The sequence below is a fragment of the Sciurus vulgaris genome (assembly GCF_902686455.1).
Source record: "Sciurus vulgaris genome assembly, chromosome: 8".
NCBI classification, from domain to species: Eukaryota; Metazoa; Chordata; class Mammalia; order Rodentia; family Sciuridae; genus Sciurus; species Sciurus vulgaris.
Genome location: NC_136468.1, coordinates 90,046,772 through 90,074,649, shown reverse-complemented (window position 1 = coordinate 90,074,649; position 27,878 = coordinate 90,046,772).

Below are 27,878 nucleotides of genomic sequence, written 5' to 3'. Positions count from 1 at the left end.
ATCCATGGGTGCAAAAAAAAAAAAAAAAAAAACGGTGTTTTATTCTGAAAAATACTCCATATTATTGTATTCTTCATCACACTTAGAACTTGAGCTAGTGGTTGAGAACTGAGGAAATGCATGGTTCCAACTTCTGCTTCACAGTTTAAAAAAAGCTGATTGAAAAACTTAGAACACCAACAATTATTGGCCCCATTCCAGATGAAGTAATTCTTAAGTGACTTTTCAAATGTCTCTTCCATTGATAATGAAAATATAAAGTAAAATCCAGAGAGAAAAGTCTGTTCTGAATCTATTGATAGCTAAAGAAGAAGTCGCTGTCACTCCAGCTGCAGAACCAGGCTGGGACAAAAGGAGAATGGAATCCTTTGAACGGAGTTCAGATAGAGGATGTTTCTGAGTTTTCTTTGAACCTGAACAGAGCAGATCTGTGTCAGTGAGACGTAAAACTAATTTGTAATCGTGTCAAATACGGAGCTTCTAAGTGTTCCTCTTGCACATGGAATTCCAGTCAAGAGAGAAGCATCCATATTGAGAAATCTCCAATGCACCAGTGGGTATGTCAGGATGGATTTTCATGTTCCTCTTGTCTTGAAAGTTTTAAAACCAATTTTTGTTAAAGTTGTATATGAGCCAGTTGCAAACTCACCTGTGGAAGTGGTTTCCCAGAAAATGAACAAACCTGTGTTACCATTTATTGATGTTAATTGCTATTTCATGTACTATTCAGCATTAACAATTTTGTTAAATGTATTAAAATGAATAGAAATGTTGCGTGTGTCTATTGATTGACATATAAAATGTAAATAAATTTTCCTTCTCAGGCTTCCTTGCTTTTTCAAATGAGTATGTGGAAATACAATCCATGCACATCTTCTAGGATTTAGCCCCACAGACAGGAAATGTGATTTAACAGCATTATGCTGCTCAAGTTAAGTGGATTTGGCTATTGATTTCTTACCAGCATTAGCTGATTATCAGAAAGGTATTTTGTTAATGTGGCTGACAGCCAGACTGACAGTGTAACAGCATTACCACAAAATGTAGCTTTGGTTTTAGTCTTTAATTAGAATTTTCATACCACAGCAGCAGTTTGGATTTGCCAAGGATTTGTGCCTTAAAGGGATTATGTTAAAGATTATAGAAGTTGAATCCTTCTGGAACAAGGCTGGATATTCATCTCAGGAATGCAGCTCCAAATGCGTTTTGGCCAAGATGCTTGTGAGTGTTTAAGGATTCCTGTCACTCTCAAAGTTGCTATGACAGTGCAGACCCACGGAAGGGAAATGCTGCTGAAGGGAAGGCCAACAGAAAGCTGGCATGGCAACTGCACACAGGCCCCAGCCTTGCCCAATTCAGAAGATTCCAGCAAGTCCAAGAGCTAGAAATGGGAGGTGAACACCTAAAAGTGGTGAAGAGAGCAAAAATGCCGCTTAATTAATTACAGAACATAAATCAGAAAACAGAGGTGGGAAGTGGCATCAGCACAGAGCTGAAGAAACCTTCCCTCTCTATCGAATGGAAGCAGAAAGTCCTTTGGCTGAGAGGGGATGAGGCAGCCTCAGGGGACAGAGGATACTGTGCTGGTCTGGGAAGTCCTCCAGCCCCTCGGTAACTGGGGGACTTGCTGCATTGCCTATGAATCATTTAAAATATTTCATAATTAGAAGGAAATATTGTCTAAGGAGCACTGGCTCATGAAAGGGATGTGGAATAAGCCCAGTGATAAAGTGGAATTCTAACTGAGCTACTCCCCTTCATGGAGGAGTTAGCAGCGCTTTAGCCCCTTCCTCAGGAGAAACCCAAGCCCTGTTCACATGGAGGCAGGAGGGCCTCCTCCCAGACTGCCAGTCAGAAGACATATTCAATGACATTATCTCAGAGGGACGAGGTACCGCATCCTCCCCTGCATGTTTACATATTCAAAAGATGACAAAATTAAGCCTCAAGGTGCTTCCAATTCATTTAGAAGAGATAAGGCCAGGACATGCATGAACAATACTTTAGAACACTTATTAAGCAATAAATAACCAGTTGCAGATGGATGCTCTCTGGATTCCAGAGTCTAGTTTAATCCTATTTCAGCCATTTGGATTGTAGCACAAGAGCTTTGGCGTGTGTAATTCCAAATGCAGGAAGACACAAACATTGCCAAGTAAATGCCTTAACAATACTTGCCTAAAATGAAAATATCCTTATTGCTTTTACTGATTAAAAGAAAAGATGGAAAGAAACCTAAATATCCAGGAACTGAATCTTATCATATAAACATAAAGAATTATTAGAAAAAAGAACAACTCAAGAATAAGGAAGCTTACTATGTACTGATATGGAATGATCTCTGTATTATTCAGTGACTAAAGAGAAAAGTAGAAACCATTTTACATATTCGAGCAGAGAAGAATGTAATGCAGGGAATTGGTTTTTAAAAAACTGCTGCAAGGGTTGAGAAGTAAATAAAGACTGGGAAGCTGCCACTGTCCCTTGGCTGGATCCCAGGAGCAGATACTCAGGGATGATGCTGAAACCACCCCCAGGCTGCTGGAGCCTGTAGTGCATGCAATCCAGCCCAGCTGCATGGCCCTGTTCCCATTGCCAGAGGAGGGAAACTGGCTATCCTCTTCCTCCCACGTTGGAACTTCCTATTAGAATAATCTAACATGAAATCGGCTGAGTGAGCGAGACAGGGAAAGAGGTGGAGGACGTCTGGAAGGATGAATTTAGTCTTAGAGCCAGGAGACACAACCCAGTACATCCACCCTTTTGCTCCTCAGCATCTGTGCATTCTATTGCACCTGTTTGATAATAACAATATCTTATTCTACCAAAGAGAACAACCGTATTTCTCATGCAGATGAAGACAAGTTCATGCTATCTAAAAGGTGGAGATATAGAGTGCCCCTGTAAGGAGGCATCTTCAGCTACTGTGTTCATCTCAGGATGAAGTCAGTTTTTTTTTTTTTTTTTTTTTTTTTTTTCAGAATGTCCAAGATGCAATGGACATCCTGTGAGCCAAAGACCAAGTTGAAAAGTTAACCATCAATGACACTCAGTGTACATGACAAGCCATGAAAACTGCTGCAAATCCTGTGTTGATAAATGGTTAATAAAAAAAAAAAAAACTGATTGATAATGGCAATAGCTGAACAATAATTGATAATAAACTTCTTCCAATGCCTGTTCCATGTTCCCTTTGCTTTTAACCAGCACCTCTGTTGTTTGGGGTTCTTTACTCAACAAGATGACTTAAACTGTCATTTCTGAAGAGGCTGAATCTTTGGTCTTTGGTAGTCCTGCAGGTTGCAACATAATTCCAACAACTTTTACTCCTTGATATGGAAATGCTAGGAGGCACCCAGAAGAATTTCCTAAGCTCTAGACATAGTTCTCCTGCCCTCATTGTGGATCATAGCAATCAAATTGCCTCCTGGTAATTCACCCCAGCCAGAACACTGGCTCCTTTGTTTGTCTGCTGATTCAGTGGCATGAGAAACCTAAAATGGACAGATAGCAGAATCAACTTCCAATTCAGTGGAATGATGCTATGTTCCCCAGAGGAAGCATACTCTCCAGGGAATCAAGACCTTTAAACAAGTTGACCCAAGAAGGAAGACAAGTATCTTTTGAGTGATGTTCCTGGTGTAATGGTGAGAGTAGCTATTCAGATGACATGCTCAGTGTTGGATCCTGAGAGAACTTCCCTTACCACTTTCTTGATTTGGGCTGTAATGCCTCACTAGCTCACATACACCAGGTGCTTCAAAACTGCAAGAGACAACTCTGAAGTAGGTCTAAATGCTTTCTTCTTCTGTCAACCCCAAGAGGCTGTAGATGTGAACTGACAGAGAATCAATATAGCAGCAAGACAGTTGATGTGGGAGCCAGAGCCATCTGCTCATGAAACTTACTATGCCTTGAGGACCTGCTCAAACCCAGTCTGGCATACACTGTTTACACCAGATGATGGCTTTTTGCTGTGCATGCTCAATGATGGCTTGGTGAATGAGGGTGTTTGTTATCTGACAAGGCAAGAGGCAGGAGATACTGAGTAACAAATTACCCCCAAACTCTGCAACAAATATTTATTCTGAGGGCCAGGGATCTAGAAACAGCTTATCCAGAAGACTCTCTCATGAGAAGAGATCAGAATTTCTCATGAGGCTACAGTTCAGCTGTCGGCAAAGGCCACAGGCACCCCAAGTCTGCACTACACATGCTGAAGGCCAGTGATTCTCAAATGAGGACCATTTTTGATGCCCAAAAAATATCTGGCCATGTCTACAGACATTTTTGCTGTCACAACTAAGGGGAGTAGTGCTGCTAGTAGGTAGAGACCAGGTGTATTAGTCTGTTTTTTCTTCCTAATAGCACAATAGCACAGGCTGAGGACATTGTAAAGAAAAAGGTTTATTTTGGCTTATGGTTCTGGGCCAGGGTTGAAGACCATCTATTGATGGCCTTCTTATGAGCAGAGTTCTGAGACAGCACATGGCACCACATGATAAGAGATAGGGAGCAAGAGAAAGACCTAGCCAAACTGGTTCCTATAGCTGAGCTGCTCCTAGGATCATTCACTAATCCATTAATTGCATGAACACAGAGCCCTAGTCATCTCTTCAAGGTAATATCTCATAAGGGTGATTGAATTTCCACAAGAGTTTTAGAGAGGGCAAACAATACTCAAACAATGATGTCAAAGATGCTACTAAATATGATTTGCACAGGACACCCCCCCCCACCCCTGCAACAAAGAATTATCCATTCTATAAATGTCAAGAATGCTGAGGTTAAGAAATCCTGCTATTGAGTCCTCTTTGGCTCTGGTCTCCACATAGAACTTGCAGCCTACTGGGTTACTCAAAACACTGCTATGAAAAGTATACTCTAAAAGGGTGTATGTTAACTCACAAATCAAAAGAGGCACAAAACATGGCAGCCCTTTCTTAGTGAGAGGTGGTGTGAAGTTTAGTAATTTGTCTTTCACTTTAGAAGGAAATGCCATATTCTTCAGGGCAGAATCTGGATCTCAGAAATGTCACCAAGGCAGGAGGCCTTTGATTTGTGGGGTGGAATTACTCCCACCCTCTTGCATACATGTGTCTTACAGAGTAATCTAGAATATGTGAAACTCACTGGTCATCATGTGAATGAGCCAAAAGGGCAGCATGACATTCTGCAGACTATCGAGATGGTCAAGGTCCCTGTGGATTAGATCTTGTCCGAGGGCAGCAGGGACAACACAGGCCATGGGTAAGAGAGGGGGTATTTTGCCAATCCTTCTGCAGGTTGAGAGGAAACTCCTGTTGGTAATGTTTGCCAATTCAGTGTTAAGAAAAATAAAGCATCCTGAATCCTGTAGATCACTAGTTGCATACAAAGTGCCAAGAGCTCCAGTAAAGGAGAACACATCTGGTCTAGCATCTGATTAATGTTATAAGAATCCATAGTCATTCTGCAACAACCATCTTGCCAAAGAGAGGAGTTAAATGAGGATATAAAATAGAACAACTGTATTGTGCAAGTGTTAGATGGAAATGCTAATATCTACAGTTCCCCCCAGGGGTATGGTATTGCTTTCAGTTTACTCTTACATAGAAAGGGCATATCCCAGGAAACTTCCACTTGGCCCTGCCTATCATAATAATGCTCACTACACAAGATAGGGAATCAATATGGAGGTGGGTTCTTTCAGATTCTGAGGATACTTACTACAAACCACAGGATGGTAAGTTGACCTATTGGAATCTGATAAGGCAGCTACAGGCCCAAATTTCACTTATAACCTGATTACCATAGGTGACTTTCCTGCCCCTTTCAGTGATCTAAAGGTATTGTGGATCTCTAGAGATTGGCATCAACTCAGGATCAATGTCCATAAATCCCCTACACTCTTGATATTCCCCTTTTCTCAGTGCACAGTCACCTTAGTGAATGACTAGAGATGTTGGGGAAGACTTAAAGGAAGATTTATGCTAGATACCTATAGCAATATTATAGGGTCCTTCTTCAATGCTTCCCAGACTCCCCTTTTTCCAAACTTCAGGACTGTCAAACCTTAGCATGCAGCAGAATCAGTTTAAGTGTTTGCTAAAGCAAAGATTGCTGGGACCTACTCCAGAGTTGTTGTGTCAGTAAGTCTTGAATAAGGTCTAAGAATGTGTATTTCTAACAAATTCCTAGGTGATGCTGCTACTTTTGGGTCATAGTTTGAGAAGCAAGACAGACTGAAATATCTACCATATTTAAATAAACCTAACTGTGTTAGTCAGTTTTATGTTGTGTGACCAAAATGCCTAGACCGACTCAGAGAAATAAAAGTTTATTTGGGACTTGTGTTTTCTGATGTTCAGTCCATGGTCAGCTAACTCAATCACTTTGAGGAGGAGTATCATGGAAAAGGGTACAGCAGAGGAAGGTTGCTCACCTCATGGCAGTCAGGAAGCAGAGAGAGCAAGGGGAAGAGGCCACGGAAGGAGAACCGTTCCAGGATACGCCCCTGGTTACCCATCTTCTCCAGCCATGCCCCACACACCTACTTACCACCCAATTAGTCCATTCAAACTGGGACGGATTAAGTTACAGCTCTCATAATACAATCATTTTACCACCTGAATTAACATAGGAGCCTCTGGGGTACACCTCATATCCAAACTAGAACATTCTTCCCCTGTCTCCCCAAAGCTCATGTCCATATCACAATGCAAAATGCATTTAGTTAACTCCATGAATTTCCATAGTCTTAACAGTCCCAGAATTACCCAAAAGTCCAAGTTCAAAGTCTCATCTGAGACTCAAAACAAACTCTTGGCTGTAAGCCCCCATAAAAATTAAAAGCAAATTACATATATCCACTATACAGTGGCACAGAGTAAATGTCCCTATTGCAAAAGGGAGGACTAGGGAAATAGAAAGAAATAATGCAAAACAAAGACCCAAGCCAGTTGGACAAACAGGTCCTGTAACTCCATCTCCAGCATCTGGGGCACATGGCAGAGAGATGTATTCTCCAAAGGGTTTGGGCATCCCCACCTCTGCGGACTTGTTGGTTGTGGCTGACATAGGCTCTCTTTTAGACTGGCTTTATTCACAGCCAGCATAAGATCTTTGTTACTGGCATCTCTTAATCACAGGGGTCCTCATTTCAGTTTGACTTCACCACAACTTCATGCACTACTCTCTTGGAGGCTGCCTATTCCAACTCTGCTACACTTTGCCTGGCCTCCCAGGCCTTCCTTTGAAATCTTGGTGAAAGCCTCCAAGACCCCCTAACTTCAACATCCTGCACTCCTGCAAAGCCAAAAACACGTAGATGACACCATGTTCTACTGACAGCTTGAGCAGTAGCCAGACCTATTTGGACCATGGCTGCAAAAGTCTCTATGTACCTGTGACTGAGTACAATGAAACAAATCCTGGGGAAACAACTTTCTAAGCAACCCTGTGTGAGAAGGGTGCTTCCATTGTGTCTTAAAAAAGTTTTCCCTTCTTTGCCTTTTGAGCCTGCAATGGGTGTGATCTTGCTATTTCTGAGACCGCCTTCAAGGTGTTTTACTGTCTGTGCAATGTATTTAGCATCTCTTTAATGGCTACAATCTCTTTAACAACCATAACTTCCTTGACCCCTGTTTTACACACCCTTTTCTGAACAAACAGCAAGTTTTAAGAATCCTTCTTTGCTGCTTTCTGCTCCCAATTCTCACAATAAACCTGCTTGAAAGCCGATAGCACCATCCATGCCACTGACTGAATGCTGTACTGTCTTGAAATTTCCTCCACCAGATTAATTAGTTCATCACTTAAATTCAGCCTCACACAAAGTCTTGGGAGAGGCAAAACAAAAACAATTTCTTTGCCAAAATGTAATATGAAAGGCCTCTAATCCAATTCCCTATAGAATCCTCATTCTCCTCTGAAACCTCATGAGCACAGTCTTTATAGTCTGCATTTCTACTGGTATTCTGGTTGTTTGAGCTCTCAACAGAATCAATAATTAAGTCCTGCTTAAACATTCTAAGACTTTTCCAACTTTCATTTCCAAACTCTTCTCTCAAACCAGTTCCAAAGGCTTCTGAACCACATGGTCAGGTTAGTCACAGCAAGGATCCTGCTTCTTGGTTCCATTTTCTACATTAGTCAGGTTTCATCAATGGGGCCAAAATACCTAAAAAGGCCAATTTAGAGGAGGAAAAGTTTGTTTTGGGATCATAGTTTCAGAGGTTCAGTTCATAGTCAGCCAATTCCATGGTTTTAGGCCCAAGGTGAGATACAGCATCATGGTCAAAGGGTAGAGCAAAGGAAAACTGCTCACTCGTGGCAGTTAGGAATCAGGGGGCAGGGGGAACCACAGGAATAATGAATCCTGCCATATACCCCTAGTAACCCACCTCTTCCAGCTATACCCCAACTGACTATAGTTACCACCCAGTTAGTCCATTCATACAAGCATGGACTAATTAGGTTTATGGGTCTCATAATACAATCATTTGCCTTCTGCATTAACACAGGATATTGGAGGTGGGAGCAGTTACCTCATATCCAAACTATAGCACTGACCATAATAATATCAATCGACAAAGACATTTTAAGTTCTTATCAGTGTATCTCCCTATATCCTGGAGGGGCCATAAACTATTGTCTGCCTAAGTTCTATTCAGGCAATGAGAAAGAATTCCCTCCTGGCATGAATTCTAAAAGATATTGAACAATACAAATAAGGTTACTTTAAAACTGAGGCTTCTAAGACCCATTTGTTCAATGTAACAAATATAATGGTGACTAGTGTGGCAATATGGAAATGGTTATATTTCCATAGAGAAGGCAGGAGATACAACAGTGTGCTTCCAGACAGTCACAGCTTCTCAGGTGCCCAGGGGATCATGAGGTAGGCTGCTATGGATGGTACTATCATGAGCAGTGAGGATGCCACCTGGGCCCAAGAAGCACTCCCATGGGCTTTTATTCCTCTGGTCCTCCCTCCATCCTGATTGTCTGAAGACACTGCAAACGGGCCTACCCGTGCACTGTGAAAAAAATGACCCCCATGCATTTTTGAGTGTGAAACAAGACTGGGTGAGGCAGAGGACAATTTCATGGAGCATCTCCCAAGAGGGTCAGACTTTAGATCTGTCCAAGCTTCAAGCCTTAATGTTTCCAAACCATTAATGGAAATGTATATCATTCTATCTCTTTTTAGAAAATAATATTTAAGTAAAGCCTTTATCCCATGTAGTCCCAAGTTTTTAATTCTGTGAATATTTCAAGAAAATTGACACGGGTGCATTAAAATAGGCTAGAAGTCATAATCTAGAGTTTACTTACTATTATTATAATAGAGTTACATTCCTAGAATTACATAATTGTATTATATGTTATGTATTACATACTATTTAACTTTTTATAAGTGTTTCACATCTTGGACGATGGGACAAGATGGGTTATATGCGTAAGTCTTCCGGATTCTGGTTTGTTCCTTAGATTCATCTATCTATGCTTCACTGACAACAGAAGGACCTCAAAAATGCTACAGGAACCAGGGCAGAGTGTTTGAGAATAACAGTAGATGAGATCAGAGAGGGATGTGGAGTGTGTGCATGACATGCATGTGGGTACAAGCATGCTTGCAAAACATCCTCATGTAGCAGGGGCAGGTTTCAGAGGCAGCTTTTAAACTCTGAATGAGATAGGACCTACCGTGTAAGCTTTTGATCAGAGGGATGTGTGCCTTGATAAGTATTAACAGGTCACTCCAGCTGCTCTATTGTTCTATGGAGGTACAAGATGAAAAGCGGAAGTTATTGAAATAATCTGGGTGAGAGAGGATAGCTGCCTGAGCAGGATGTTGGAGATAGAAGGAATGAGGATTGAGCAGAAACTGGATATATTCTGAAGATATAACCCACAAACTTTCTTAATGGTTTGAATGTGACGTGTGAACAAAAGAGTATGGTAAAAAATTGATACTTTTTTTTTTTTGTCCTTTTCTTAAAGGATGGAATGGCTACTACCTGAAATTGTTGGAGGAGCAGGGGTTTTTTTGCAGGGGAAGATGCATTTGGATCATCTTTATGGAATTTGAGTACAGATGTCAAGTAGGTACTTCAAGAAACAAGTCTTATGTGTAAAATGAAGATTCAGGCCAAGGACAATTCAAGTGTCTTTGAGGTAGAGGCGGTATTTATTTAATGCCACCTGATTAGAAGGGGCACAGACTGGAGCAAGGTCCAATGACTGGACCCTGGGGCACTCCAGCATCAAGACATTGTAGAGACGGAAAGAAACAAGCACAGGGAAGTGAGAAGGAGTGATTTGGAAGGTTGGAAGAGGGTGTGGCATCATGGAAGCCAAGTGATCCAAGGAGGATGGATGGGTCCACTGTATCAAAGATGCTGTCAGGCAGAGTAAGATGAAGGCCAAGTACTGGATAGCCCGATGGTTGTTGGTGACTTGCAGAGAGAAGCTGTAGTAACGTGGTAGGGCTGGAAATCCTAGGTGGAAAAGATTCCAGTTGATGGGAAGAGAAGGAACGGAGACAGAAAATTTTGACATTGTTTTTCTAAAAACTGTAAAGCAAAAGGGATGATGTGACTTGACAAATATTAACAGGTCAAATGGGACAAAAAAATGGGGCAGTAGTTGAAGGGGCAAGTATCCATAAGGATTGTTCTTTTCAAGATGCAAGGAATGACAGCATGTTTGTATTCTGATTGGAATTGTTCAGTAGAGAGAGTAAGATACTGATGATGTAGGACAGAGAGGAGAGAATGTTCTGGTGATACATGGGTGCCCATTCAAGCAAATAAGCACTCAGAAGCACTGCTGGGGGAACTGTATATTGGTTGAGTTTTGTGAAGGGAGTTGCTATTATATATTCAAATTATAGATACATACATTCTTTGATATAGTGGCTTTATTTCCAAGATTCTATTCTACAGATAGATTAACATCTATAAGCAAACACGTTTACATATTATTTGTTACAACACTGCTCATAACATCAAAAATTTGGAATACACTTAAATATATATTGATAGTGATAAGTAGATCCATATCTGGAATACTATGTAGCATTGAAAGCAAAGTAAGGCTAAATACACTGAACTGGAACAATTTTGAAAAACATGAAAAATATTAAGAAACAGAAGAGTACATAGTATACTTCCACTTGTGAAGAAAGCAGGGAATGAGCTGATATATCATTATATATAAAATATATTTTTTATATGTGTACAGAACATATCTGAGTGATCTTATGGAAACTCACTTTCCATTGGATAACCTTTTCCAATGTTTCAATTTAAGATGTGTACTTTTTATTTTTCATTTATATATATATATATATAGAAAAAAATCTTTGCTAAGAAGAAAAAAGTAAACATGCATTATTTTATTAATAACAATGCATATGTTTAAGGGAAAATGCTACTCTTCTAGAGTTGTTTTGAAAGGTAATGGGAAAATGCACCCAGTAAATCCTTTTAAATTGATTTTTACTGAACCAGTAATTGGCAAATTAATTTGCAATTTTGTAATAGTAATGCTCATCAGGAATCACAATGTAAAATATTTTTAGTTTCAAGGTGAATTTCTGTTAAACATACCATAGATATTGAATAAATCTAGTTGAGTCGAATCTTATCACCAATTAGATGAAAGCCAGAAACTGGGAAATAGAATTCAAATACCAAACATTTTTAAAGCCTTTCTGTTTTAAGATTAATTATTTTCCTGTACACATATATGCATACTTAATACAGTTTAGCATCTTTTCATCTTATTTTGAGCTTATTAAATGGCATATGATGGTGCTCAGAAGTAAACCAGAAAATCATTTTGATACAGTTTAGCAAACTATTTAATCATAATAACAACAATGGAGTTATCAGTTTGAAATGAAAAAGAAAATAAGAAAGACAAGACCAATTTTCAGAGGCAGAAATTATCCCTGAAGTTGGAGTTTAAACATGCAGCAATGCTGAATTAAGAGAATGTTTTATATGACTTTTTTAGAAATGAGTAGTTCTTAAAAATAAAGAACTATGCCCATTAAGTACATGTGAACAGAGAAAGCAGAAATTTCATTTTTAGTGTCTGACAGTTAGAAATCTCTTATTCAGTACTTTTATGAGTCACATTTATATTGACGAAGGCATTGATGATCTTGGTGGGTGACAAGACCTTGAACGGCTTTCTAAAACTTCAAGACAGACTGTATTTACTTCAATGTTTCTAGCACTAAGCATACTTAACTGTAATCAAATCTTTTAAAAACTAGCATGATATGCTATGTAATATCATTATATATAATGATCCTCTCATTTCCTCACCTGAAGGAGATTTTAAGCATCAAGGATTCTCTGCTATTTATTTAAGCATGCACGCTCTTTCTTCTTCCCCTAGTTTACTGAATTATTTATTAGTTACACAGTATTCATGCTCTGTGCTAAGTGCTGCTTCTCTACTCTTCTGCAACTGGAGTGTTAGCACATATGTATTTCATTATGAATTTTAAAATCCACTTGAAGCTAAGGAAGTAATTCATACCAATGGAATGGCTGGGGTGGTAGTATATTTTCAAAAATGTTAGAACTTTGTTGTTAATATTGAGTGTATTTGCTCCCTTTTTTGGTTTGCTAATAGACAATGATGTACAAGCAACATATAAAATATTCACACTAAGGTGCAATTATTTGTAGGAATAATCCACACCTTGACAGACTTCCAAGATGAGAAAAGCTGAAACTGGATTTGCTGACAAAAATGCACACTCGTTTCCATTCAAACAAGAAGTGATTGATGAAGCATCCTCATGCCTGTGTGGAAGTCTATGCAAGATGCTGTATATTGATATTTTTAAAAATGTATGATGCAAACGAATCATCTGGGGGTCTTGTTGAGATACAGAGTTGGAGTCTCAAGTTTGGGATGGACCAGAGTCTGCATTTTTGTCATGATCCCAGTCGATGTTGCTGCTGCTGGTCTTCAGAATTCACTTTGAATGGCAAGGTGCAGAGCAGAGGTCTGCATCCTAGCTGCATGTTGTGGGAAAACTTAAAAGAAATACAGATGCCCAGGTCCCACCTTCATCTGAATCAGGATCTCTGGGGATGAGAGTCAGGCATTGCTCATTGGTTAATGCTCCCCATGTACTATGAATTGTGAACCCTTCATATTCATATCTTGAAGCCCAAACCCCTAATGTGATGATATTTGGAGATGGGACTTTTGGTAATTAGGAAGAGATGAGGTTATGAAGGCACCCCGTGATAGAATTGGTACCCTTACAAGAAGAGACACCAAATCTCCAATTTATTTATTTTCTCAATCCCTCTCCCCTGTCCCTCTCAGGAATAGTAAGAATGCAACTGTCTGCAAACCAAGAAGAGAGCCCTCTCCAGAACTGGACTATGCTAGCATGTTGAAATTGCACTGTCTGAGAAAACACATCTCTGTTATTTAAACCACTCAGTCTAAATGTAGCATTTTGTTGTCTCACAGACTGACACATCAGGTGATTCTAATAATATGGAGTATAGACACACACACACACACACTCTCTCTCTCTCTCTCTCTCTCTCTCTCTCCGTCCCCCCCCCCCAGTCAGTCCCCCTCCCCTCTCTGTCTCTCTCTCCCATGTGAGGACACAGCAAGAAAATAGCCATTTGTAAACCAGGAAAAAAGTTTTTACTGGGACTTGACCATGCTGTCACCCTAATCTTGAACTTTCCAGAGTTATATAAAAAATAAATGTCTTTGTTTAAGCCACCCCCCAAAAATATGTAGTACATATTGACAGTCATTGTTATAAAGGGTGTTAAAGGAACATAATCATAAGTCTGTTTAGGACACTGACAATCTACCTGGGGAGCTATAACTTGGGCCTGTAGAAATCATGGTGTCAAGTTTAAGACTGGGTCAAAGATAGAGAGTTAAGAAATTCACAGCAAGGGAGCAGTCCCAGTTGGGGTATGAGGGAAGAGGACTGTGTCACTTCTTAGAAAGTTTGCTAAGGAATACATTTTTTTTTTAAACTTAAAGGCATAATTTATATTATACTATAAAAATGTCTGCACAAATAATAAGTATTCAGCTGTGAGTCCTGACCATTGTACACAGGCATATAATTACTACCCAATTAAGATACAGAACATTGTTATTAGTTTCTGAGCTAATAACACTAAAATTATTAACAAATAATTTTTCTTTGAAAATTAATAATGGGTGAAGCACTTTCCTGTTTCCCCAGTACAAAATGTTTTCCAAGGCAACAAATTGATTTAGTAAGAGAAAGCTTTTCATTATCAGGGAATGACAACTAATAAAGTATACAAAGAAATAATATTGGAAAAATCACTGTTTTGCAATTTCTAATATGAATTCAGGCAAATTAAATTGATTTGACCAATTAGGTGATGATTGAGGGAAAATCTTTGTATCTGTATAGTGTTAAAGTAATTCCACACAAAATACATTCTGAAAGAGGATGACTTTATTCTAGAGCAGCAAGCTTGGGAGGCATCCTATGCCCCAGAGGAGGGAGCTACAGGACACTGCCATTGCCCCAGAAAGACCTGTCAAGTACTGTCCAGCTCATTCCTACCGGTCCCAGAGGCAGTCACTGTTCTGATTTCTGTCTCCACAGATGAGGGTATTCTGTTTCACAACTTCCAATGAAAGGAATCATGCAATATGTGCACAGGTTATCTGAGCTTTAGTAATGGCTAGCATGTGCCTTCTTTTTTTTTTTAACTTATTTTCTTATTTGTTCTTTTTAGTCATACATGACTGTAGAATGTATTTTGACATATCATATATACATGGAGTATAACTTCCCATTCTTGTGGTTGTACATGATGTGGAGTTACACAGCTTGTGTATTCATATATGAACACAGAAATGTTATGTCTGATTCATTCTATTGTCTTTCTTATTCCCGTTCCGCTCCCTTCCTTCATTCCCCTTTGTCTGATCCGATGAACTTCTATGCTTCCCCCTTATTGTGTGTTAGCATCCACATATCAGAGAGAACATTCAGCCTTTGGTTTGGGGGGACTGGCTTATTTCACTTAGCATGATAGCCTCCAGTTTCATCCATTTACCTGAAAATGCCATAATTTCATTCTTCTTTATGGCTGAGTAATATTCCATCATGTATATATACCACATTTTCTTTATCCTTTCATGTTGAAGGACACCTAGGTTGGTTCCATAGCTTAGCTATTGTGTTGAGCTGCTATAAATATTGATGTGGCTGCATCACTGTAGTATGCTGATTTTAAGTCCTTTGGGTATAGACCAAGGAGCAGGATAACTGGGTCAAATGATGGTTCCATTCCAAGTTTTCTGAGGAATCTCCATATTGTTTTTCATAGTGGTTGCACCAGCAATGTATGAGTGTACCTTTTCCCCCACATCCTTGCCAATATTTATTTGTTACTTGTATTTTTGATAATTGGCATGTGCCTTCTTAAGAAATGCTAAACAAAACACACTACAGTGCCCAAGATGTATTCTAGACTAAATTTATTAGCATGGGTCAAACTCTTAGACTTAACTACAGAATATGTAAGAGCCAGAGGAACACACTAAGTTGAACACATGAGGAAACAATCACATAAACATTGTACGGGAAGATTTGTTCAAAAAAAGAAAAGGACAGTTTTGGATTTTAAAATACCTAAGTGATGTAGAATCCAGATATAATGCATAATTCTGACCTCAATCCTGATTTGGAGAGACAGCTTTGGGGGAATGTTTGGAGGGTAATTGGGGTTATTTGACATGATCTGTGTATTAAATATGATGAAATTTTGTCAACCGAGAAAAAGCACCACTAAAAGAAAATAGGCAGTGGTATGGTTTGGATGTGGTTTGCTCCCACCAACAGTCATTGCCCATGTGATAGTGTTGAGGGGTGAGGCTCTTTTAAGAAATACTTGGGTCCTGAAGGTTCCATTCTCATGCAAGGATTAATGCAGTTCCATAAAGTGTGTTAGTTGTCATGAGAGTGGTTTTCTGCTTCCTCTCTCACCATGTGATCTCTTTTGCTTTTCTACCACCCACAGAGTAGCACTTGGTCCTCAACAGAAGCCAAGAAAGTGCCAACCCCATGCTCTTAGGTTTCCAGAATGGTGAGTCAAAATAAACTTTTCTTCACAAATTATCCAGCCTCAGTTATTATGTTACAGCAACAGAAAATGGACATAGACGGGAAATTTGCAGCATTGTAATCTTACTAGTTACAAGAATATATATATATATGTGTATAAATATATATGTGTATCTGGAAATTGTATACACTTACCCCACCACACATGCTAATTTCCAAAATCATCATAATCATGGGTTTGTGAGTGTATTAGATTTTTGCTTCCATAACAAATCATCAAAAACTTGGTGGCTTGTAACAATATGTATTTATTATCTTACAGTTCTATAGGTCAGAAGTTTAATATGGTCTCACTGAGCTGAAATCAAGGTGTTGGCAGGGATGTCTTCCTTTCTGGAGGCTCAAGGCAAAAATCAATTTCCTTGCCTTTTCAAGCCCCTGGATGCTTCCTGCATTCCCTGGCTCTTGGCCCCTTCCTCCACCTTCAAATCTAGCAATGACTGGTCCTTCCCACCTCCTAGAACTCTCAATTTTTCTGCTGCCCTCTTCCACTTTTAAGACCACTTGTGATTATATTAGGCTCACCCAGAGACTTTTGGATAATTTCTCTATCTTTAAGTCAACTGATGAGTAACTGTAATTCAATCCGCAAATTTAATTCACCTTTGTCATGAAGCCTAATATTTTTATAGGTTCTGGGATTAGAATGTAGACATCTTTGCAGGGCTGTTAACCAGCTGCTTATGGTGGGAATACAGTGTTTAATATTCTTAATGTTGCTGTATTACTTATTTTCTATGATGCACATATATTGCTTCTGTAGCAATCAAAGACTATTGTTTGTTTAAAAATAAGTATGATGGGTGATAAAAGAACATAAGTGATAAAATTGTGGAGGTCATGGATACACACCTATAGTGGAAATGAAGAAAATACCACCCTACTTATATGTGAGAACGGGTATCGGTAGCTTTGAAATTTTTTACTAAAAGGTTATTTTAAAACACTATAGTTCATGGGCTGGGGTTGTGACTCAGTGGTGAAGCACTTGCCTAGCATGTGTGAATCACTGGTTTTAATCCTTAGCACCACATAATAAAATACAGGTATCTGTCCATCTACAACTAAAAATATTTTTTAAAATACTATAGTTCAAACAATGTATGTGAAAGGGCAGATGACTTATTTTGAAAAATGTTATGTATCAAAAAAGACCAGTTTAATCAATAAACAAGCATTTATTGACTTAAAAAACAAATGACCCAGTAAGGACAAGGGCACTATGGCCCATGATGGACGTGAAAATATGCATAAGAATTTTCCTAAAATGTGAGTTCCAGTCCCAGCTCTGTCACTTTCTGGCTGTGTGACCTTGTGCCAGTTACTTGCCCTCTTGTGGCTTCAACTGAGTTCTCTATGAGATGGGATTAATAACTACACTTTCCTCATGGAGTTGTTGGGGGATTAAGTGATTTAGTACTTGTAGAGGACTCAGGACTGGGCCTGGCACATGCTCAACAATCTCTAAGTGCCAGTCATTAATGGTTATTATTCTGGCAGGTGTTTGCAGCCACCTGTTTTGAATGGAAAATGACTCTGGAATTTAGTTAAGCTGGTACTTACACGCTATCAACTCAAGGAATCGGGGGAGTTACATCCTGATTGTCAATGGGGTTCTTACACCTGAGCACACTAGAGTAATTAACCTGAGGGTAATTGAAACTTTTCCCAAATGGCTACGTTCCCAGAAAACACCCCACCAGTGATAGCATGGTGGCTAAATAATAATACTTTTGATGAGTTGACAGTTACTTAGCCCAGAATTATCAACATACCAAACAGTACTTTTAACTATGAGGTTCCAACATCCGTATTCTCATGGCAGCAAAGTCTAATGTGTTCTTGGACAACTTGAGGTCGAAGAAAAGAAGTTTTCCTGGACTGTGAGAGACGGGTGACAACTTTGGTATGCATTATCCTGCTCATTGTGGATTAATATTAAACCAGATGGACACCATGAGTTGCTGAGATCAGTCAAGCACAACGTGGAAAACCACTGTCTGTCATACAACTCCCAGATTTTAAATACACCACCATATTTTAAGAATTGTTCATTAACAAATTCCAATGAATTGAATAATGTTCCAACAAAGAAATGCAATCAATTCCTTAATGTTTAAAGCTGGAAGGATCTTCTAGAGTATTTCAACCAATGGCCCTGAAACCAGGTCAACTGTCCTGCCTGCCATCCCCAGGATGTTTCTTAATTTTCTGCAGAATTTCTCAAAGTCTTGAATGTGCTACTGTACCACATCGCCAAGACAGATATGGGACTGAGGACCAGCCTCCCTGCTGTCATATGGTCTTTTCAAAATCACAATGGCCATGACTGGTGATAAGTACAGTGCTATCTCACAAACATATCACTTCATAGAAGCAAAAACTGCTGTCCCATGAGGTCAAATGCTTTGGCACGTAAACTAAATGACTGCAGAGCAGGCCCTGAACCCAGGTCTGTCTGAGCAGCTTTCCAGGGAGAATCGAGTTGCTGAAGGCTGTGCTTTGAGCCCAGCCAACTGGAGAAAAGTAATGAAATGAAAGATGGAAACAGAATATACAAGGAGAGGGAAGATAACCTGAGACAGTGTTTTCCTGCTTGCATGGTTTGAAGGTGTCCCTCCAGAGTTCAGATGTTGCCAAGATGACAGAATTGGGAGGTGACTAAGTCATGAAGTTCTGCCTTTGTGAGCGGGATTAGGTGCCCCTATAAAAGGGTCTGACAGAGGGAGTTTGTCCGATTTGCCCTTCTGCTTTCTGCCATTGGAGGACCCAACAGTCCTCCCCTCCAGAGGACACAGCATTCAAAGTGTCCTCTTGGGAGCAGACACCAGACTATAACCTATAGCACTTTCATCTTGGATTTTCCAGCTTCAAGAAAAAAAAAAAAAAAAGTGAGAAATCAATTTCTATTGTTCATAAATATCCCAATCTCTGGTATTTTGTTATAGCAACACAAAACAGACTTTTCGCCTAGCCAAACACGTACTAAAGACCTACAATTTAAAGAAAGATCCTGTGATGGGTGTTGCACACCAAGAAGCTGTGCACAAGAATTGGAGACCCCAGATTCTCACTGAGGAGACACACGTGGTAAGATGGCAATACCAGTCCTACTTTCAGAACACCTGTTGTATTCTAAGTACTTTCACATAAATTTCTCAAAACTCTTGCACTGGGAAAGTATGACTTTGTTTTTTAATAGATGAAAAAAAAAAACGAACCACAGATCAGAGACTGATGTGGCTCAAGGCAGAGATGCAGTAAGGACACCATCTTCCTAACATCCCATATTTGTCTCATAGTCTATGAAAAATTTGACTTTTTATGACTTCTCCAAGTGCTTTGGGACTATTTACACTGTGTGTAATAATTTTTGACTATTCAAGTTTATTTCCATTCTAAGATTGATTTTTTAAAAACATGTTTAGAAGAAAGATGGTTTCTAACAGGGAAGAAGGACATGATGGGTCAATGGGAAAAGCAAGAATAAATATGGCATCATGCATATTTTACCAAAGATTCTTTACTAAAAAAGAAAACCCAAATGTTCATCATAGAAAATTCTGATTCTAGAGAAAATTTGAAGTAAAAATATCTGTATTCTCATCAACTAAAGGAAAAGCAGTACCCAGGAAGCCATTACTGTCCAAATTTCTAAGGTCATCCATACTATAAAACTTGACAATTAAGCTTTTGAAAATTCTTTAGTTCCAAATATCTAAGTGGTAGTGCTTTTTTTTTTTCTTTAATCTGCAGAATATTATAGCAGACAATGAAAAAGATGCTAAGTGCATTCATGCTTGTGGTTTCTCAATTATATTTTGGAAATGAAATAGGGATGAAGGGAGTTCTGGGGAGGGTCTTTATGGGCCTATTAGCATTCTACCAACAGAAATATTTGATTCTGCCCGCAGCGAGGGCTGCAGTGCTGTGACTGAAGTCTTTGATCTTGGGTCCCACTCCAGCATGTGGTGTTACTAAGCATAATCAAAGTGCAAATCGTCATAGAAAATTACAGAGACTCTGAAAAGGGGATGGTTGCTTCCTTCCTCTAATTTCCTTTCCTGCCATGTTTCTGGTCTTAAGTAAAAAAACATTTGGGCTTTTGATGAAATCTGCAAACACTTTTAGGGTATTTACAATGTATAGAGTCAATTACTTAACTGTCCAAGATTATTTCCATTACTGAGATTGACAGGATGTCTCTTGCCAGGACAGACCGTTTCTGGCAGCATGGGCATGAAAGTGCCTCCTTTATTTTGGTCTGTATTAGGGAGACATCTGTAGTTCCAGGGAAGAGGTGGGGGAGAAGCACGACACTCGTCCATCCAGGTTTTGATAATCTTTGAAAATTTATGGGATGAGTTGCTAATCCTTTCAACTGATACTCTTTTAAAGAGTTTTAAATTCAAAAGAGTTGAATAATGCTCCATTGAAGAAATGCAATTGATTCTTTGATCTTTCAGACTGGAAGGGAACTAAGTATTTAATCCAGTCTTCCTCAATATGGTCAATAAGTGAACTCCAAAAAGTCTTTTTAAGCCATTAAGTATAAGGATTCACATTGAATTGTCAGACAAATAGCAACTTTTTAAGAATTAAATGTCCTTCATATCTGTCAGCCCATTAAAGAGGGTAGGAGACAATTTCTCATACATGAATCGAAAACAAAACTTGTATTTTATTAGAGGCCATCCTGCTTGTCACCTTGTAACTTCTGTTGTAAAGTCTGAAGGACCATGTTAAGTTTGGACCCAGAGAAACAGGAACCAGGCAAGCATGCAAGTTGGGAAGCATGTAGACCCAGGAAGGCACTGCCTGCTGTTTCTTATGGTCCCTTACTATTGGGCCCCAACCTGCATAAATTGTCATTTTCAAGGGGGAGAAATGATACCTACATCTCCATTCAGAGAAGCTAATCAAGTATAGCCAAGTCCACCTACAGCAGGTGGGCAGTGGAGCAGCTGGGCTGGCTGTCCTTCCTGGATGGTCAGTACCTACAGTTGATGGGTGGTGCCTTAGTCTACCAGTTGTTAAATAATTTGAATACTCCTACCACCATGGCCTCACTGGTTGTGTAGGTGCATGCCAATGAGGAGGTCCATCTTCAAAACCTAAGGTCAGAAGCCAAAGGTTCAGATGGTAATTTACGTGCTACCAGTATAGCAGCAGATCCTTCCAGAGTCAGCTAGCTTCTCTAGCTCTTAGTATCCTCTCCTAAAGTCAGTGTTGTGAATAATTAATTCTTGCACAAGATTTATATTGATGTCAAAACTCGGGAAGCTGAGGCAGGAGGATCCAGAGTTCAAAGCCAGACTCAGACATGGCAAGGCACTAAGCAACTCAATGAGATCCTGTCTCTAAATAAAATACAAAATAGGGCTAGGGACGGGGCCCAGTGGTTGAGTGTCCCTGAATTCAATCCCTGGTACCAAAAACAAAAACAACAATAACAAAAAAAAAAAAAAAAAAAAAAAAACCCAAATATTAGATATGTAACATTTAAGTTCCAAAAATAATTTAAGGAAATACATAGTAATTATACATCATTTTGAAAATGTGAAAGAGTAAAGACAAAATTATTTCTCACCACCTACAGCCAACAACTGTTAACATTTTTTGTTTATTTTATTTCTCTCATTTATTTTTATAAGAGCTTTGGCAATTCAACATCAGTTGTTCAGTGGCCCAAAAAATGATATGAAGCAAGGCTATTGCCCTTCTAGAAATGTGTTTACAACTGGTTAAATAAGTATGATGAGAGTAGTGTGCAGAAATCTAAAGAAAAGAATGGTGGAAAACGGTACCATAAAATAGTCTGGTTCTTAGAGATGACAAGCATCCAAGTACATAAGATACTTTAACACCTCAAGCATTTCTTTAGGCTACTGACATTTCATTCCAGGGAAAACAACCTTATATCACTGCTTTAAAATTTCAGTTACATATACATAAACGCTATATTGTAACCATAAACACAAGTGCATTTGCCTCATTTCCTAAGTCATTATGCTTAGTCAACATCTGCCTTTCCTTTCTGACTTACCAGAGTGTCAACAGCTCACTGCACTTCTTGGAGATACACAATCTGTTTACACACATTGGTTTCAAATTATCAGGCTCTTTGAACTGATAGATTTTCCTTGGACATAAAAACCCGGAGTATTGGGAGCATTCACCTTGCAAATGGCCTAAAACACAATGCTAGCTTTCTAAGGTCTAAAGGTTTTAATTCTTTATATTTTCTTTTAAAAAAGCAAGTGCTGTTATAGAACATCATGCTCACAGTTTTTATCTATCCCAATCCTCCTGGATGATGGTACATTTGTCTCTCCAGTCATGCTGAGCTCTCTGAAGGCACTGAGCCTTGTCTCCTCCTCTCTCCTACTAGTGAAGAAGATACTGAAATGCTTTATTAAGTCCTTAAAAACTCTAGGTTAGTGGTCCCTAAGCTTGAGTCCTCACCAGATAATACCTAGGGATCTGCTAAGTAAAATCCCTAGGCCCTATTCTGAAAATTCTCTGGGACTGGGCCAAAAACCCTGTATTTTTAAAAAAGTTCCTCTGTAAAACTAGGAATATGACACTTCTTACCTTACAAGGTAGTTTTGGAAATGTGTGAGTTATTTTATATAGTATGCTGAGATCACTGCCCAGCTTAGTTAAGCACTACTCAAGTGCTAGTTATTATTGTTGTCACAGGTTGAACACCCTAATCTGAAAATCTGAAATCCAAAAAGCTCTAAAATCTAATAGTTTGAGCACCAACTTTTTGAGATCAAAAATTGCAGATTTTAGAGAATTTTGAATTTCAAACTCTTGAACTAGAGATGCCTAACTGTAAAGTCCTATGCAAATATTTGAAAATACAAAAATATACCTCAGAAATCTGAAACATTCGAGAATTGTCGATTAGGGATAATCAACCTGTATGATCAACCAATCAGAAACAGAGGTTTTGAAGTATTGTCTATCAGTTTTCTCAAAGTAAGCGTGTGTGCAAATCATCTAGTGAACTTACAAATGCAGATGTTGTGGCTTTGCTGCCCAGAAATTCTGATTTTACAAGGCTGGTATGTAGCCAGAGACCTGCATTCCTGTATTTCCCAAAGGAGAAAATGGAGCATTGGTAGATATTCTGTAAACCAGCAGTCACCTCATTCACATTCCTCATCCCCAAGGAAAAGGAACTTACCTCATGGACTGGGGCTAAGATGCAGCTCACTTAGACAATTTTGGGGGTCATTTGCTAACTTGCCAAGAGACCACTTGGGACGCTCTGGTTTCCTACTTCATCTATGTCAGGGGCCACACTGCCTGTCTGGGGTTGGCTCACAGGTGGTGAGGAAACAGCTGCTGTTCCTGTAGGCTGTCCAGGGGAAGCTCTAGGATGCTGCTCCAACAGGTTTGGCCTGACCCACACTGCACAGGGGAGCCTTGGCCAGAGTTCTCCCCTAACTTATCTTTCACCAGACAGTGCCTAGGCAACTCCTGGCAGGTCCTGGGATTGCTGAAGACATGGCCTGGAATCCTCTATAGCTGAACCACAGGTTACTTGGGAAGACACAGGTATATCTCTGGCAAGACCCAGAAGATTCTGTGTCTAGGCAAGAATATGCAAGAAACCTTATGCCACATAGAGGTGGTGGACTCAGCCCAAACCCATTTGTGCATCTGATCTCTAAGACCTCTCAGCACATTTTGAGATCTAAAGTGCAAGCTTCTAAGAGTGAAAGGACAAAGTTCTTGTTTCCCTTCTGAATGGCATTCTTTCCTGGATTTCCAGTTGTGATTATGCCAATTATACATTTAAGCATAATCAATACTCGAATCCCTTGGAACCTGATCAAGTCTGGATCCATCTATGAACAAAGACATTACATAATTAAGAGACAGTTATTTAGATGGAGACAACTATGCTTTTACTAAAGAACATTGCCTTTCAAAGAAAATTTGTCCTAATCTATGTTATAATAAAGGAGAATTTACATTTCCAAAAAATGCTTTCCTTCAAACTCCTATAATTTTTCTCCTTGCTCTTTCTAAATCAAACATATACTTTCTCCCCCAAATGCTACATGTGGACAGGTCTCTCCAATATTTGAGTAGCCTGGAATTAGAGCATCAAAGGATGTCCCTGGCCCGCAGTGCCCCTTTGCAGTTCTGGTCATGTGTTACCAGGGATCTCCTGGGGTTCTCCCAGTGAAAACCCCAGCCACATACCAGTTGCTTCTCACACAGCTGTCCCTTGGTTTTCCCTTGGCCCTAAGGGAATATATACTTGTGACATGACTAGCCCCCAGGAGAAGGATGAGACAAGGTCCACACACACTTAGGCAGTTGTGCAAGGAATTCCAGGGTCCCAAGAACTTTAGTAGGAGTGGGGTTATGAGTTGTGCTGGGCATTCCCCTCAGAGGCCTGAAATTCTGCTCTTTTGGGGTGGTATCCAACGAAAGGCCCTCTGAAGTACTGGGTACAGCCAGGGGCCCATGGTGCTCTAGTCCAAAGGCTGTGCTGTATGCACAGTAGCTACACAATGTCTATGTATGTGTTCTATACGTAAATACTTGGTCTGAGTGTTCTATCCACACTTGTCCCAGGTATATCATTGTCACAGATTCCAAGGACCTAGAAGGTAAGAAGCAGGGAGACATTTTCTTTGCATAGCACCTACTTTGTTTATTTAGCCAGAGATGCCTCTTGATGTTGCAATGCAAATATAATGATGTCAACAGCCTGATGAAATCCTTAAAGAGGATAGAAGGAATATTTATTCCAAGTCATGTAGAAGCTAGGTTGCATGATGCTGTTAAAGAATACAGATGCTAATAAATCTCACCCTAAAGATGCAGATGAAAGATTTGGAGGGTCCTAAATTCCCCCTTGCAGTGTTTCTACGGATCCCCTCCTTGAGTGTCCACTCACCTCATCTGGGTAATACCGCTCAACTCTCAAACTCAGTATAGACTTCCCCTGCTTGGAAGTCCTCCTGAGTCCTCGTTGGGGCTCCCAGAGCTGCATCCCTCAGCATTTATCACCTGGTACCATAACAGCTCCTTGATCAACAGCCTCCCCATAAAGCTGCTGCCTGCTGCCTTAAGGTCTAGCTCTGTGTCTTGCCAGAAACTCATCCCCACCCTCGTCCTAGGATTTGTCACATGGTAAGTTCTCACCAAATGCTTCTTGTTTACTCACCAACACCAATAAAGATCCCAAGCAAATATACTATTAGGGTTGCTGTCATGGCTCTTCACTACCAGGGACTTTCAGTTACCATTGAATTCAAGCAAAAGACCACTGTAAGTCCTGAAAGAGAGATGGTCTGAAAATAAAACATGGGAACATGTAGCATTACAGAAATGGAGACCTTGGGGACACATATCACATGAATTTATTCCCAAGTATTTAAACACCATTCATTTCGAAAATTCAGTCTCAAGTGACACACCTTCAAAAGTGGGTGAGGGTTGCTTAAAAGATGCTGGTTACACTTTTTCAGAGAGAATTTGTATGCATGTGGGTATTATCATTTCATCGGTAGATTTGAAAATCTTACTCTAACTGAAATTAGATGGACGGGGGCTAGAAACACCTCTCAGAAACTGTTCACACTCACTTACAATACTGCACATGGATCTGTTGTAAATAGTGCTAACTACTTGCAGTTGATGAGTTGTTTCAAGAAAATGGAATGCAATGGAAAAGTAATTGTCTTTTGGTATCAGAGAGTGAACCCAAGGGCACTAAACCACTGAGCCACATCCCCAGTTCTTTTTGTGTTTTTTTATTTTTTGAGACAGTTGCTGAGGCTGACTTTGAACTTGTGATCCTCCTGCCCCAGTTTCCCAAGATGCTGGGATTACAGGCCTGCAGCACCATACCTGCCAAAACAATTGTCTTTTTAAAAATATACATATATATTTTTTTAGTTGTTAATGGACCTTTATTTTACTTATATGTGGTGCTGAGAATTGAACCCAATGCCTCACACATGCTAGGCAAGTGATATAACCTCAGCCCCAAAGCAATTGTCTTTTGACATGAAACCAAGTATAATGTTATTTCTCTAGCAATATAGGATTACTAATAGAAATATTAAACACTAAGCAATAATACCAAAGAAAGGCAAAACAGTAAAAAAAAAAAATATGCATTTTGCAGAGGTCTGATAACTTTGTAATCTTACAAAGAGATGTCTATAAGCAAATGAGTGATGAATCTAAACTCCAGAGGCCTTCTGAGGGCCCTGTCTGCTATCCTCTTATACTCTTGAGTATTTCACAAAGGGTAAAGAGAACAAAGCAGCTTATGCAAAGAGGTGGGACCTGATTTCTGCTTCTCCCTCTTCTATACCAGGCTTCATAGAGCGTCCAATCTGTTTCCTACTCAAATGGCTCTTGGTGTGCTCAGAGGTAGTGGGTGGCAGGAGCTCATCTGCTTTGAAGCTCATGCCATGTGAACTCCATCCCAGGAACTCCCAATGATTCAAGCTGGGAGTCGGCAGCCTTCAAGCATAGGTTCCTTTGAGAAATTCAGATGGTCTCTATGGCAGGCAGGCACTGAAGGTCCTCCCAATGTCTTCTTTGGCCCAGATCAAAGAGCTGGGAACCTGTGCTGTATGGTACAAGTTTGGGTTCTCTTCCTCTCTTAGGGTACTTGCACTTTCAGAGTCATCAAGAACTAAAGGTTCTCAAAATAAGAACTAAAAACCAAACTACCAAATTACTTGGTTAGCTTCATATTTAACCTTGGTAAAATAGACACTTGGTTCCCCAAGTTCACCCTTCATTTGAATGAAATTCAAAGCAAATCATAAGCAAACCTAGTCTACTCACTGTGACCAGAAAGGACTTTTCACTATCTGCTCACCTTGATTTCTCCAATATCCATCTCCTCACAAAGCCAAGGTCCCTGTTCACCCATGAATTCTTTGCTGACTGCCCGACCAGTGACCTTCACTTTTTCTAATATCTGAACTTGCTTCTATCATGTCCCTGTATTAACTGCTCATTTGTGGCAGTGAAATATTGAAATGATTAAAAATTATTCAAATCTTTGCAGTTTTATCATATCACCACCTTACATTTTCATTTGACCTTTCAATCCATTGCCTTTCCTACTAGATTGTCAGTCTCTGGAGGTGAGGATGTGTTTCACTCCTTTAATTTTCCACCTTGTTATGGAGAGAAAACTATATTTTCTGGACACCTTGGGTGTAGGCAGAGAGGGAACTGTTTTTTTTTTTTCCTTAAATAAGATGGTCTGCATAGATAAATAGTAATTAATCCCCAAAAGAGCGATTAATAAAATGCTCCATTCTCTATTGCTTATAAAAGGTAATACTTCCCTCAGCTAAACCCAGCCTGAGCACTTACAGGCCTAAAAACTCTGAAGATCATTGCAAGCCTGGGCATAAAGCAGGGAGGGCCCTGCAGGTAGCAGTTACCAAGGGCCGCTGTTATTATCCATATGCACACGTGCAGAGCCTACCTACCCCAAGGGCTCTGAGACTGGAGAATTAATGGAACTGAATCATCAAAATCTAACTTTCATGGTGGCAGAACCAGTTCTGAGCTTTCTTCATGACCTTCCCTACAGCAGGATCAGGCAAATATTAAGTTCAGATATCTACAAGGGGATGGTGCCTCTGTTCTGTTACTAGTGCAAAGACAATCAGAGTCCCAAATACGCAATGGTCTGATCGGATTGAAT